This window comes from Odontomachus brunneus, unplaced genomic scaffold (genome assembly GCF_010583005.1).
Source record: "Odontomachus brunneus isolate Ranch 3 - 2012 unplaced genomic scaffold, Obru_v1 Obru_scaffold_354, whole genome shotgun sequence".
NCBI lineage: Eukaryota > Metazoa > Arthropoda > Insecta > Hymenoptera > Formicidae > Odontomachus > Odontomachus brunneus.
In genome coordinates, this window is record NW_022639804.1 from 102,837 (window position 1) to 116,559 (window position 13,723).

The following is a 13,723-nucleotide window of genomic DNA, read 5'->3' on the forward strand; positions in this document are numbered from 1 at the left end:
TGATGTTAGCGCAACGGAAATTATTGTTTAACTGAGTCGCTCCTCGTGATCATACCAAGCTGCCGTGATTTTGCGCTTGCTCAGTACAGTACAGTGAGGATACAATAGCTACCGTGTTTGGAAGTACCTTTGTAAACCCTTGCGGATAACAATCGATAACGAAATACATGGCGTGCAATCGTCATACCTTAAACCAGTTATTGCGAATGCAGCGTTTCCTCTTCGAATATAAGAAAACTGCTTACCTGATGTAGGTACTTGTTCATTAAAATCGACTATTATTCTTTATTTCTGCTTGTTGCACAAAACTAGAAGCAATATTACTGAAGCAAAAATGAGGAAAGACGGATACATTTTTATCATTAGGAGACACGGTAGCAAAATTAACACTCAAACCGAGGAACAGGATGCGATACTTTTAGTTTAGCGAAATTAAAATTATTATTAACCTTATAACGGCTGATTGGACTGAGTTCTACATAGGATCAATCAATTGCGCAAGGTCGGAAGGAAAGGATGTCATACATGAAGAAGTGTGCCAAAATTGGTTTGCGAAATTTTGTGGTGGTGATACGACTTATGAAGATAGTAAATGCTCAGATAAATCATTGGTAGATGAAAATCAAGACATTGATTGAAAATAATCTACATTATACGACATTATATGACATGAAACATTGTACAGATTATTTCAAAAGATAGGTGTAAACCATTTATACATGTTTGGTTACATGTCTCGGTATGATGTATGAGTACCTCACAAAAAGCGAAAAAAATTTAGTGGACCGCATCTCTATCTGCGATTTATTGTTCAAACACAATGAAGACAATTTATTTTTGAAACAAATAGTAATGGGCGACAGAAAGTGGATCGTGTGTGATCTCTTTCTTTCTCTCCCTCTCCCTCTCCCTCTCTTTCCCTGTCTCTCTCTTTTTCTCTCTCTCTTTCTACGAGCTGCTTCCACAAAATCAAACAATTGATTTCAATAAACAATGACATCTAAAGACGTCACCTTGATATCTGGGAAATACTACTCACAACTAGACCGTTTGAAAACAGCGATCGACGAGAAACGACCAGAATTCAACAATCGTTACGCTGTCCTCTTTCATCAAAATAATGCTAGACCATATGTATCTTTGATAACCTGGCCAAAATTGGATGTCTTTTCTCATCCGTCGTATTCACTTGACCTGGCACCATCAGATTTCCACTTATCAGAGCTCTGCAGAATTCGCTTAATAGAAAAAATGTCACTTTTTTAGAGGCCTGCAAACAACACTTTAAGGAGTTTTTTACTTAGAAAAATGGGAAATTCTAGAAAAACGTAATTTTTATATTGCCTAAAAATGATGAAAAAATGATGCGTATTGTTTTTTAAGTATTGTTTAATGAAGTTATTTTTTAATATGAAAATTTCATCTTTGAATTTGACCTAAAAATATGAAACTATTTTTTACTCAATCCAATAGATAAACCACTGTTTTTACCGTATGAAACAGATTATTAACTGCAAATCTAATTGATATAGCACTGTATAGATGGTGTTAGCGTAGATGTTCTGTGCGAACTGCTAGCCCGAATGCAAAATACTAGTACGTTAGAAAATAAAAAGTCGAATTACATTGAATTGTATTACTAATGGCGTATTCGACTGGGCTTGAGTTAATCAATCCGAGATCGATTAATGATGTCACAAGACTCTACTAGGCAATCACAAAATTTATACAAAAATGCTCGACCAATGAACTTGAGTTTAATAACTCAGGGTCGATTAACTCAGGTTCAATGGAATATGTTTTTAAGCAATATTTGCTAATATATAGACTAAAATAGCAAAATATATATTTTTATGGAGTAATTGCGTAGTTTAATTTTTTTTTTTACAAAAACATGTATTTTGCTATATATTTTTTGCATATATAGCATAAATAATAGCATAAATATACTTATCTTTTTTACTTTTTTCCAGTGCCTTCAAGATATTACAATGTATAGAGCTTAAAAACAAAGATGTATTGGAGTTATATTATGGGAGAGTACACGCGGATATAAAAATACATCAATATATTCTCTCATAATATGCATAACATGTCAACAATCTACCAATGTCATGGGTGCTCAAAATAGCCACCTTCCATCCTTTACTTAGCGTAAGTCTTTACAACGTTGTGCTACGTACCCGACACAAAACTTGTGGACTTATTATACGGTAATCTCATATAATTTTGTCCTTCAAGGCTTGAGCGTTAGCAAGTCGTGTTGCGTACTATCCCATTGATAGTTTGAACAATGATCGCTGGAAATTTCATGAATTTATATTGTGAGATATTTTATACGAAAGTTACTAGATATTTTTTGTATTTTTGATAAAGCTAGCATCACGACTACAAAAACATGGTCAAATAGGCACCCCATTAATTAAAAATTTGAAAAAAAAAATAAAATTAAGATTTATAAAAAAAACTTAGTGGATCGTGCTAATATTTTTAATACTTTTATAAAGACATTTATAGCATATATCATACGAGTAGCATTCAAAATATTAAAGCATCCATATTTCTTTCACACTAAAATAGAACTTTAGTTTATCTCTTTCTCTCCCCCTTTCCCCTTCCCCCCCCCTCTCTCTCTCTCTCTCTCTCTCTCTCTCTCTCTCTCTCTCTCTCTCTCTCTCTCTCTCTCAATGAAGGATTTAATATATACTTCAAATTCTAAATTTTATTCTGTATAAATGTGTGAGTCGCAATGCAACTTAATATAACCTAGCCACACCAAACGTTCTTTGTATAATATGAAATTTATTTTTTTTACAAATTTTTAATAAATGTAGTATATAATAGTGTCAATATATAAGCTATTATAGATGAAGGAGCACTATGGATATCATATAGATGACAATTATTTCGTATAAAATAATATCATTTAAATAAAAATTTAATAAAAGTTATTATAAAAGAGATTTTATTTTATATTAAATTAAATTTTATAAATTTTATATACTAGATATAACATAGAATAGGAAAAAAAATAATATTTGCTAAATCGTGTTTGTATAATGGTCGATTATAGATCAATAAATAGTGAATTTATAATTAGCTCGCTTGATACGTCATTGAAAATACACAACTTGTGCGCTTTGAAAATACATATCCGGTGAATAAGCTCCTTAACTAATATGTTAAAAGATAAAGCAAAAAGGAAACAATAAAACAGTCTTAATATCTTTTTAGGGACAACTTCTTATAATCTAATCTTTTTATAAAGAACTTATACTATATAGATAGTATTTTTTTAGTACAATTATCTAACATACAGTACATATAACAAGTTTAGTCATTCATCATAAAATAAGTGGCGCACAATTATATTAAATTAATATGTTATCACTTCTAATTATTATTATTAACTATCAACTATTATTTCTTTTAATTGCTCATTGTCAGCAACACAGATAGGTATTCCATTGACGTCATCACCATCTACAATAGAATAAAGAATAAAATTATTTTTATTGTTAATTTTACATGCAGTAATGATAAAGACAGATATCTAAAATGCACGTTCCAGAACAACAAAAATATACACACACAATACAAACACATAAACAAATATTGTTAAGAAAAGTGATTACTCAGTTTACTTCCTTTCTTTTAAGTAATGGCTATTTTCTGCGAAGAAAATTTCTTGCTGATAAAATATACTTACTTAAAATATAAAAATTTTAGAAGAACTCATTTTTTATCATGTATTTAAAAGAAAAATTTATTTTTTTTACAAAAATTATAAAACTTTACCCAAAACAAAATTAATTTAGCTGTATGCAATAAGTAAACCAAATTTTTATTTTAATTTTATATTCTTAATTGAAATGTTAAGCTTAATGGGATTCAGAACTTTTTAAATTAATTTAAAAATAAATTTCTAACATACAGTGTTTAGGATAAAGTTATAAAAATTTATTTTTAGTAATTAATTACTCCAATATTGTACACATTTGTCAAATGTATATATTAAATATGTTGCTTAATGTATTATTTATTAAACACTTTTTGTTTAAAGAGACAATGGTATTATTGGTAATTATTGGATAAAAACAATAATTTGCTCTTAGTATTTTGTTACAGATGCCTATTGAAATCATGCCGTATCCAAAGTAGTATGGATCTGTCGCGTAGGACTTTACATTTTCACGATATTTTGCAAAAGTTGGCATGGAAGTTTACTTTAGTTCCGTATATTAACAAAAAATATTCGCTTTCAGCATATAGATTGGTTAGAGCGTTTTTCCAGATACAAGTTCTGTACCGCTTCCACTTCGCGACATATCGAACTTTAACATGCAAAAACGTTGTAATCAATTTGACGTCGAAAGCAAATATTTTTTGCTAACATATGGAATTAAAACAAACTTTTATGCCAACTTTCGCATCCTGTCGTGGAAATGCGAAGTTGAACGCGAAAGATCTATAGACAGCTTACGATGTAGCATGCTTTTTATAAACTTCTACAACAAAGTACTAACAGTAAATATTACATCTTTTATTTAATTGTTACTATCACCAACTACATAAAAAAGTGGATATCTATGTGGATATCTAAGTGGATATCTTCTATAAACATATAATGTTTAAAAAATAATACTTTAAATAATATTTCCAGCGTATTTATTCCAGCGTATGTATCCTGTATTTTCTAAGTGGTCAATAATTCTGAAATGTGTGAATAATATTGAGTAATTAGTTTTTAATGTAATAGTAGTTTTTTAAAACACAAATTTTACTTTACGAGAAATTAAAAACAGAATCTCAATCACACAAATGACAAATGTCTTTTTGCTGGATGTATAACCTTTGAGTAATTAATAAAAATAAATTTTTATGATTAATACAAATATAGGATAATGCTCTGTAATATTTATTTAACACAATAAGCAAACAGTACATGACAAATGAACACGCCAACGTTGTTATTGCGTAACTCAATGCTAAGTTATGTAATATAAGATAAACTGAAGCATCAAAATATTATGATTAATAAAATTTGAAGAATGTACTGAAGACGACACACATATTTTTCTCGATGCAAAGATTAACATACTATATTTTGAAGTCTTTCTAAGCCATTTTGACTTCTTTGTTATCTTTTTTTTTAGTTTAAGTTACTATTACGTTTATCATTGACCGAATTGTAATTGTTATTTGTAATGATTAATCTTCATTGATATTTAAATCAAAACGAAAATTTCCCATTTTTACATTTATAATCGCATGTTTCGTGTACTCTATTGCATTACATAATTATCTCACAATAAGATTATGCAATTTTAAAAGAAATTTGCGCTGGAAATTTTTTCATTTTTTTTTTATTTCATGAAACGGATTCTACTTTTGTTAACACTCATTGAAGTTCACGGAATGGAATTTATAGTCTGACTGAGACGCTCTTCACGATCAAGTTAAACAGTAATTCTGCGCGTGCTCAGTACGAGAAGAATTCAATCACCCATCTGCGTACATCTTTGTAAATCCTTTTAGGTAGTAATTGATAATGATGTACGACGATAACGAAACGAATGGCGTTCAACCGCCATACATTAAAGCAGGTTTTGTGAACACGTAGCCTGCTTATTCGTTCGTTATTATCGACTGATCCTGCTGTATGCTTGGCTGTTTCTTAAAATCAGGGAGGATTGAAGCAGAACTCAGATACGTTCAAAGACCACGCATATTTTTCCAAATGCGCAAGCTTTTAAAAATGCTTGCTGCCTTATTATTACCTTTTTGAGAGTAAAAAATTATTGAAACCAATAATTTTGTAGATATTTCCGTAAATATCTTAGAAAATCGAGGTTGTATGGCAATTTTTTTCAAACAAAAGTTGTTTGCTTCTTTATGTAGAATAAAATTCCGTAATAAAAGATATATATTTCTATTTAAAAAAGCAGAGTTTACCTTGGCCTGACCTTGGCGGCGCCACCCAAAGTCAAACCAGTGGTATTTTCTTATGTCCTCCATTGAACCATATAACTATTGTTTGAAACATTTTTCCGTATTTTTTGTACATTTCGAGATATTTTGGTGTGAAAATTAAAATGGGACATCCTGTATATTGAAAAATAATCGGATGAAATGAAAGTGTGAATTGAATAAATTTATTTATATCTTTTCCTATAGTGTACAATGAAAAATAATAGATTTGCGACTGTTTTTTAGCAACACGCGTATGACATATTGACGTACTTATGTCGAAAAACAATTATTTCTACGTTGCTTGCATCGCTACTCTACCTTTAGTTGTCAACCGATATTCACCATCGCCAAGAGGCAGTCGCGTTTCAACAATATTTTCGATAAATTCACGTCTACAGAGAACGTCCTACAGCATCATACTAAACTTCTTTTATTAATATCTCGAATTTTACGTGGTTCTCTAAAAAGTAAAAGAATTTTTTGTTCAGTTTGATTTACTCTACCTTCACAATATTCCACTCATAGTAGTGATGGATTTTTGTCAGTTTTCTTCTCACATACACACACCCACACACACAGGCATCCAGCCAGAATCACATGTTGTTTCAAGGTTGATTCGACGTCGATGAAGGCTCATCGATCATTTTAACGTTGAATCAACCTTGAATCAATATCAATCGTTATGGTTTTGATTGGGCGGAAGCCCTGTACGTTTGCGTAAGCGAGTCTCAACGTAAAATCATAAGAATTTCGACACATACGGACAGTCTTCCGATTGAGAAAAAACCCACGAAAATCTATCACTGACTTACAGTATTACACGCGATTTATTTGCTAATCTTCTTTAATTAATAATAACTAATCTTGCTAATCTTGCTAATCTTCTTTAATTAATAATAATTCTTTAATTAATAACTAAATATTTTACGCAATTACTCGCAAAATGTTAGAGAAATGCTTAATTTGATCTGATGTACATATATACGAAATGTGTATTATACATATGTTATCATGTACATGTGTACAGACATCTTGTAGAAGTTTATTGGTTACCACAATTTTCATATCTTGGGATCGCGGTCGTCAATTAATACAACAGAAAGTATAGAATAATTTGTAAAAAGGGTCATCAGAAGTTGATAGGAAAGGGAACGGAAACTGTAACGAATAATTATTTCTTGACTAAAAGTCACGGTAACAAGTTACTTTATTAATAGATAATTAATTACTTTTGAAGAAAGAAATAAGTAGCTTATTTCAAAGATTGTTATAATACGTAATATTCTAATAGCTTTTTGTTTAAAAACATATATATATATATATATATATATATATATATATATATATATATATATTCAGGGTTGGCAAAAAGTCCGGAAACAGTCAAATATCTCGAAAAAAATCAACTGTAGCGAAAAATATGTAAGTGGCAAAGTTGTAGGGCTTAATAAAATGTACCTAATGATGGCTAAAAATTTGACTTTGGGTGGAGGACGAAGGTCATACGAAGGTCAAATTAAATTTTTTAAATTGGACCCCCCACTTTTTATTACATATTCTTGTAGCTTATTTCAAGGGCTTTCCAAAAGCCTATAATAAAGTATTTTTTTATTAAGTATATTTAGAGTTATGAGGCTTGAAAGGATTTTGGTCTTTAACTGTTTCTGTTTCGTAAAAACGTATCACTGTCTTCTGAACGGTAGATTTAGAAATAAAATTGCGATCAGGATATGCAGCATTGAACGTGTAGATCAATTACTTCTTCGTATGATGTAATATGGTCTCCAAATTTTCGATAAAGAAACAGCATTATTTTTTCTTTATCGGTTAACATTTTTAAAAAAGAAATTTGAAATTATAGTTGGAAAAAGAAAGGGAAAAGACAAAGAGTAAGATGCGAGAGAGCACGACTCGTTTTTAAAATACAAAGATCGAGAAGCGTTATCGTGAAGCGCAGATATGCGCGAGTTTCGACTGAGTACTGAGTATGATATTACGTCGTGAATGATTAACCGCGTTCGATGAGAGCAAATGAACAACTAAGCCGGTCATATCGTCTAGCTCGAGACACGAAAAACAAAGTTATTCTTGTTTTTCTCCTGTGTTTATGTGTTTTAGACTCCCAGCCTAGTTGTTCATTCGCTCGCATCGAATGCTGTCTTTGTGTATATATATATATATATATATATATATATATATATATATATATATATATATATATATATATCATAATTTGAAAAAAGGATATCATTGTGTGTAAAAGTTATATGAAAAAAAATATTGTACTTTTCCCTGACATCTCACCGTTCCAAACAACTCCAATGAGAAGGTCGCGAGCTCTTCAGCTGTGAGTTTAAAAGGAATCATAGATCGATACACGATAAACATTAAAACCTTCGCATCCTTCGATCATACCATTTGTATTCGTACGCCGTACACCATGCCAGTACTCTGTAAAATAGATTCAAATGTTACATAAGTCATTATTAATTCTTATAGTACCGAACAACGATATATCGTTGTTAGCAACATTTGCGAAAAATGCCAACGACGATATATCGTTGTGCATACGATCCTTTTATTTCGTAATGTTTCTTTTTGAATTAGGTAAATATTATTCTTAATTTTATTTTTGTACTTTTTTTTCAAATTCTATCAAACTACATCAATTTGGTCTTTTACGCTTAGGTACATTTTTTCGGTCGACACTATAAAGATTAAGGCGTACAATTGTTTACCTTTGTCAAAAGTTTTTCAACTGAATAGCAATAAATGTGCAAAGGTGCCAACATTGAGGTATGTGGCGGATCGATATAGATCCGCACACACACAAGCGCGGCGCCGCTAGCCGAGCCGCCGCCGCTCGCCGAGCCGCCGCACAACCGCGAGAGCCTCCGCGCGACGTCGTGCGGTGGCGCATTCGCGGGGGGGTTTTCTCGCGAGAAAATCCTAATTAAGCAGCAATAAAAGGCAGACCCAGCGGGAGGTCTGACACACTCGCACACCGCTGCACTGATATTAGTGGCGACTTTTTATTAATAGCCCTAATACCAGCAGCGGTACCAACAGCACCTATAGGCGCTACTCATCGCTGAAGAAGCGATACCTTGCGCTGAAGAAGTGCACCTCGCTGAAGAAGCGATACTCCGCGCTGAAGAAGTGCGCCTCGCTGAAGAAGCGATACTTCGCGCTGAAAAGCGTGTCTGCTGAAGAAGCGGCAACGAGGCCACCAACGCCGAAGAGGCGTCCATCTCTCCACTACGTCGGAGAAGGGGCAGTCGGCCAGCTCCTCGGCGCGGGCACTAGCCCACACGCCAAAGAGCCAGGGCCTACGGCAACGCCTGTACCAGCTGTTTGGAGACAGCTCCCCATAGGCCGAGGCAGAAGGTCCGTCCGGTCAGACGCCGCGGACACAGACACCCTCACCAACGCGGGCTGGGACGCCGTCCCCGCCTTTGTGGGAACCTCTCTCAGCGCCAGCATCTGCAGCGACCGACGTCTTCATCACCGCGCCGTGGAAGCTCCCAGCGTAGAAGGACGCGTCGTCCCCAGGGCAAGGGATTGAACGCGGCGGCTCGACGAGCCATAAAACAGAGGGAACAATTCCCAAGCACGCACACAAACACACACACACACGTGTAACCAACGTACAATAAAATGTTTCTTGTTACTTGTTAAAAGAAACCGTGAGTGTCACTGCACCCTCCCCGCGAGCGACCGATCACGTCAAATAAAAGAGGCAACCGCCCAACAACACAATACCCCAAAAGGTATAATACACGAGAAAAGTTAATTTAATATTAAACATCTCTGAGTTCTTGTTGCTTATTTTCTGAAAATAATGAAATTCTGAAATAACTTCAAGTCACCTTCAATTGTGTGTGTGTGTGTGTGTGTGTGTTATACATGATAACTAAGTTCAGCATAGATCACGTATCTATTCTGATCGCATCACAGATCAGTCTTCTGTACAATATATTAGTCTGTCGTCAAGCATGCCCGACTATGATGCACTGGTAAATTCTCCCACCATATTTCGGAAAAGCAAGATATCATTATTAAACAATTACTTATAAGACGTAAAGATCATAAGCAAAACGCACACGAACTCTGTTTCATTTACCATGAAAATCTGAAATGTTTTGAAATACAGCTGAAAAATAGCCATCATGTACATACACAACACCGCACTGTAATAATCGATTGTCTTTGCATGTCTTTAAAATTAGTGCATTACTTGCTTCTCATATAATACCAAATTGTGATGTATATCAAAGTAGAAATTGAATCAAAGTAGAACTTGAAGTTTATCTTGTTTAATCACGAAAATAGTAAATCAATGTCTAAGATCATTAATCCACATTAACAGGTATAAACGTAACGATTACTTCTCTTAGAGTTTAGATAAATGAATTAATTGACCACTAGACAAAAGTAATTATAATTATTTCGAATTAAAATTATATTTATAATTATGTAATTATAGTAAAGTAATTATATAGTTGAAATGAAAAATTGTTAAATTAAAATAGTCAATAATGTAACGTTTACTACTGCTTTTTTAAGATTTTTAAGAAATAACATAAGTTCAATTTCGCTTTGCTACATGATAGGGAAATGTTAATGATTGATTATTTTTTATATATAACAAATAGATTATATATTTTTTAAAATACACAGCGCCATTTACACTAACATATTTGATTCGTAATGGTTAGACAGTTTTTAAATTACGAAATCAACTACTACATTTTAGTGAATAATTAACCAGTAACGCTAATAACAAGCTAGTAACGAGCTAGAAAATTTAATTTTTTGTGGACGAGCTAGCTAGTAACTTTTATTTCAGCTTGGTTGGTTGCGTTTCTACTCGCAAATTTATGTCGTATTTTATAATCTTAAGCGCGAGCACGAGCGCACCAGTGAAATAAATTTCTCTAAACTTTGTATAAACACGTCACAGAATGAAATCGCAGTTGCATTCTTTGCGGCAGTTCTCCGACGTACCTGATGAGATCCCCGTGTCGCATGATGATCGCTGCTAGACGCTGCTTGAACTCCGAGGATGATATGGATTTGTTGGTTAGTTCATCCACCAACTCGTTGAGCGTTATTCGTAGATTTATCAATTGTGCGCAGAAATGCTGCAACATGCAGCAGAAGTATGGAAACCAAGCTGTCGACGGCGCAGTTGGCGAATATCGCGTACTCACCAGTCGCGAGTTGAATGAAGTACATCATCTCGTAGTTCGGACTCTTTTGGATGCTAAAGGGAAATGATAGACGAGTTCACCTAGGTGAAATGATAGACGAGTTTTCGTTGCGGCTGATGAAGGCTTCGAAAAAATCTCAAGAGATTAAAATACATGTAAAACGAGATCGTGCATGCGGCGCCCATGTAACACTTGAAGGACAAGCTTCTTCTACACTTTGCGATTTTCAGCATCGTAACCCGTTTGCTCTTCGTGATAACCCAATCATTCGTGACCGATGACATCAGCGATTGAAGCGCTTCGAAATTACAAACATATTGTATTAGTACGAGTGAGAATTATTCTAGAATATTTTTACATATATCAACATAAAAAATTGCAAAACAATGTGTTAATAAAAGATTTACTAAATGTTTGTAAATTATAAAGTATTTATAAGGAAAATATGTTTGTCAATAACTGATAGCAATGGACATTAATAATGATAATAATAATTAGTAAAAAAATTGATAATTAGTAATAATTAATGTGGATTAGTCATAATTAGTAATTTGTTTTAATTTAAGCGAGATCGTAGATCGATATACTATAAACATATTGTTACGTCTGGATGTTACGTCCTGGTAGAGAACGCAACACGACGTAAGGTCTCGATCGTACTAGCAAGTCGAGTTACGAGTCAACGACCAGAAGGATCGCTTTACGCGTGTACCGACGTACGACGAGTGGTCCTTTTTCGATCAGAGAACTGAATCTCTTTATCGCGGACGGACCGAGAGCGGATAAGAGAAATGAAGGGGGAAAAGGGAAGGATTCGAAAAGAAATTGTGATATAATTTGAATTAGAATTTAGATAATTCTTAACGATTACATTTATTTTCCTCGCGGGGTTGTTACAATTTTTATTAATTACTAGCACGGAGACAAAGTACGCGCGTGTGTGTGTGTTTGTGTGTGTGTGTGTGTGTGGACTTCTGGGTGAGGGTGAGCACTAATGTTCAGGATCATTGGGAGGTAAAGAGAGTGAAAAGTTCTAGGAGTCTAGGAAGGAACCTGTGCGTAATCCGGGACAAATACTGTACGCGAGCTACCCGGAGTTAAAGTTTTGATATTGAAGAAAACGAGTAACAAACTATAACTTACTGTTGATGTGCGATTTGGAGGAGAGAGTAACTGTTGCTGGATTTCTCAGTTGGGTCCCTTTCGATCCTCGTCTGGATAGAACCTGGTGTTTGTGTGTGAGGGTTGTGGACGATCGCACGATGAATACAGCAATAAGCACAGAGAGTTGAGTAGCTGAACCCTTAGGGTACTTGGATTTTTCCTCAGTGGTAGTAGAAGCACAAGAGTAAGAGAAGTCCAAGAGAAGTGACGTCCAAGAGAAGTGAGGTAAAAAGAGCGTAAGAAGAGGCCGAGGTGCGCGGAGTCGCGCTTATATACGATTTCAACTGGAAATGGTTTGGTAGGGAATATGTGGAAATTTGGGGGTTCCTAGGTTGTTGGATTCGTCAGAGAAAATGGTATGGGGGACTGCTGTATCCAGTAGTAAGTAAGTAGACAGTGTTAAGGAAATCTTCTTGGCTGGGGTTGTGGGTGGAGAAAATCATACATTTCAAAAGAGAAGGTTATTGGAGGATTTTTAAGGTGGTGAGGGAATCAGCAGATGAGGCGGAACCGGATAACGTAAGTTAGAAAATGTAACGGACATAATTTTTTGTTATCCAGCGGTTCCTTTGATCCCAGGATAAGGTCCGGTGAAGTTTACTTTGCGGATTAAGGAGTTTTAGTGCTGTATTTCCCAGGGTTATTTCGGAATTTTAGTCGGAATTTTTATTGGGGAAAGACAAAAAAAAGGTCTTACGATTCGGAATAGTTTGTTGTTTCCTGACAGAGGAGGCAAAGATAGAGTGCATGACTCATGTCTGCACAGGACGTAACAATATCTTTCGCGTCTTTTGGCTGCAAATCGTACCACTTATTTTCGTACATACCATACGCTACATTGATACTCTGCAAATAAGATTTCACCATCACGTAAATCGTTATTAAGAAGTTTATAATTCGTTAATTATTTCTGTCATTAGTCTTTCAGCTGAGTAACAATAAAAGTATAAGTTTATTATAACCATCTCGAAACGTAAGAAAAAGTATTTTGATGACGGAGATATTCGCATTTTTATCCGTGATTATCTGAAAATAATGCAATATAATTTTTGTAGATACATATATTATAATATTATAATATATTCATGTTGCATATATTATAATAATTGCAAATAATTTCGCGGAATTTTAATGTGATGTAATATAATCTTTTCTTGCGTACTTATATAAGAATACGAGAGGAGCGGAGACAATTGTTTTTCGACGTATCGCAAGTATTAGGACCTTAACTTAGTTTCCGCCCGCAAATGTTAGATGGCAATGCAAACAGTTCTAGTAGTCATTACTAACGAAACAGGTAGTTTGTGATTAATTTCGACATTTCTCGATAACATTCAGTCAGCATACACAATTATTTTCCTAAACAACAATTT

General features: G+C 34.0%; 1 pseudogene; it reads right to left on the minus strand.

Moving 5' to 3' along the window:
- Positions 1-3,429: 3,429 nt before the first annotated feature.
- Positions 3,430-11,470, minus strand: LOC116853539 (annotated as a pseudogene).
- Positions 11,471-13,723: the final 2,253 nt, after the last annotated feature.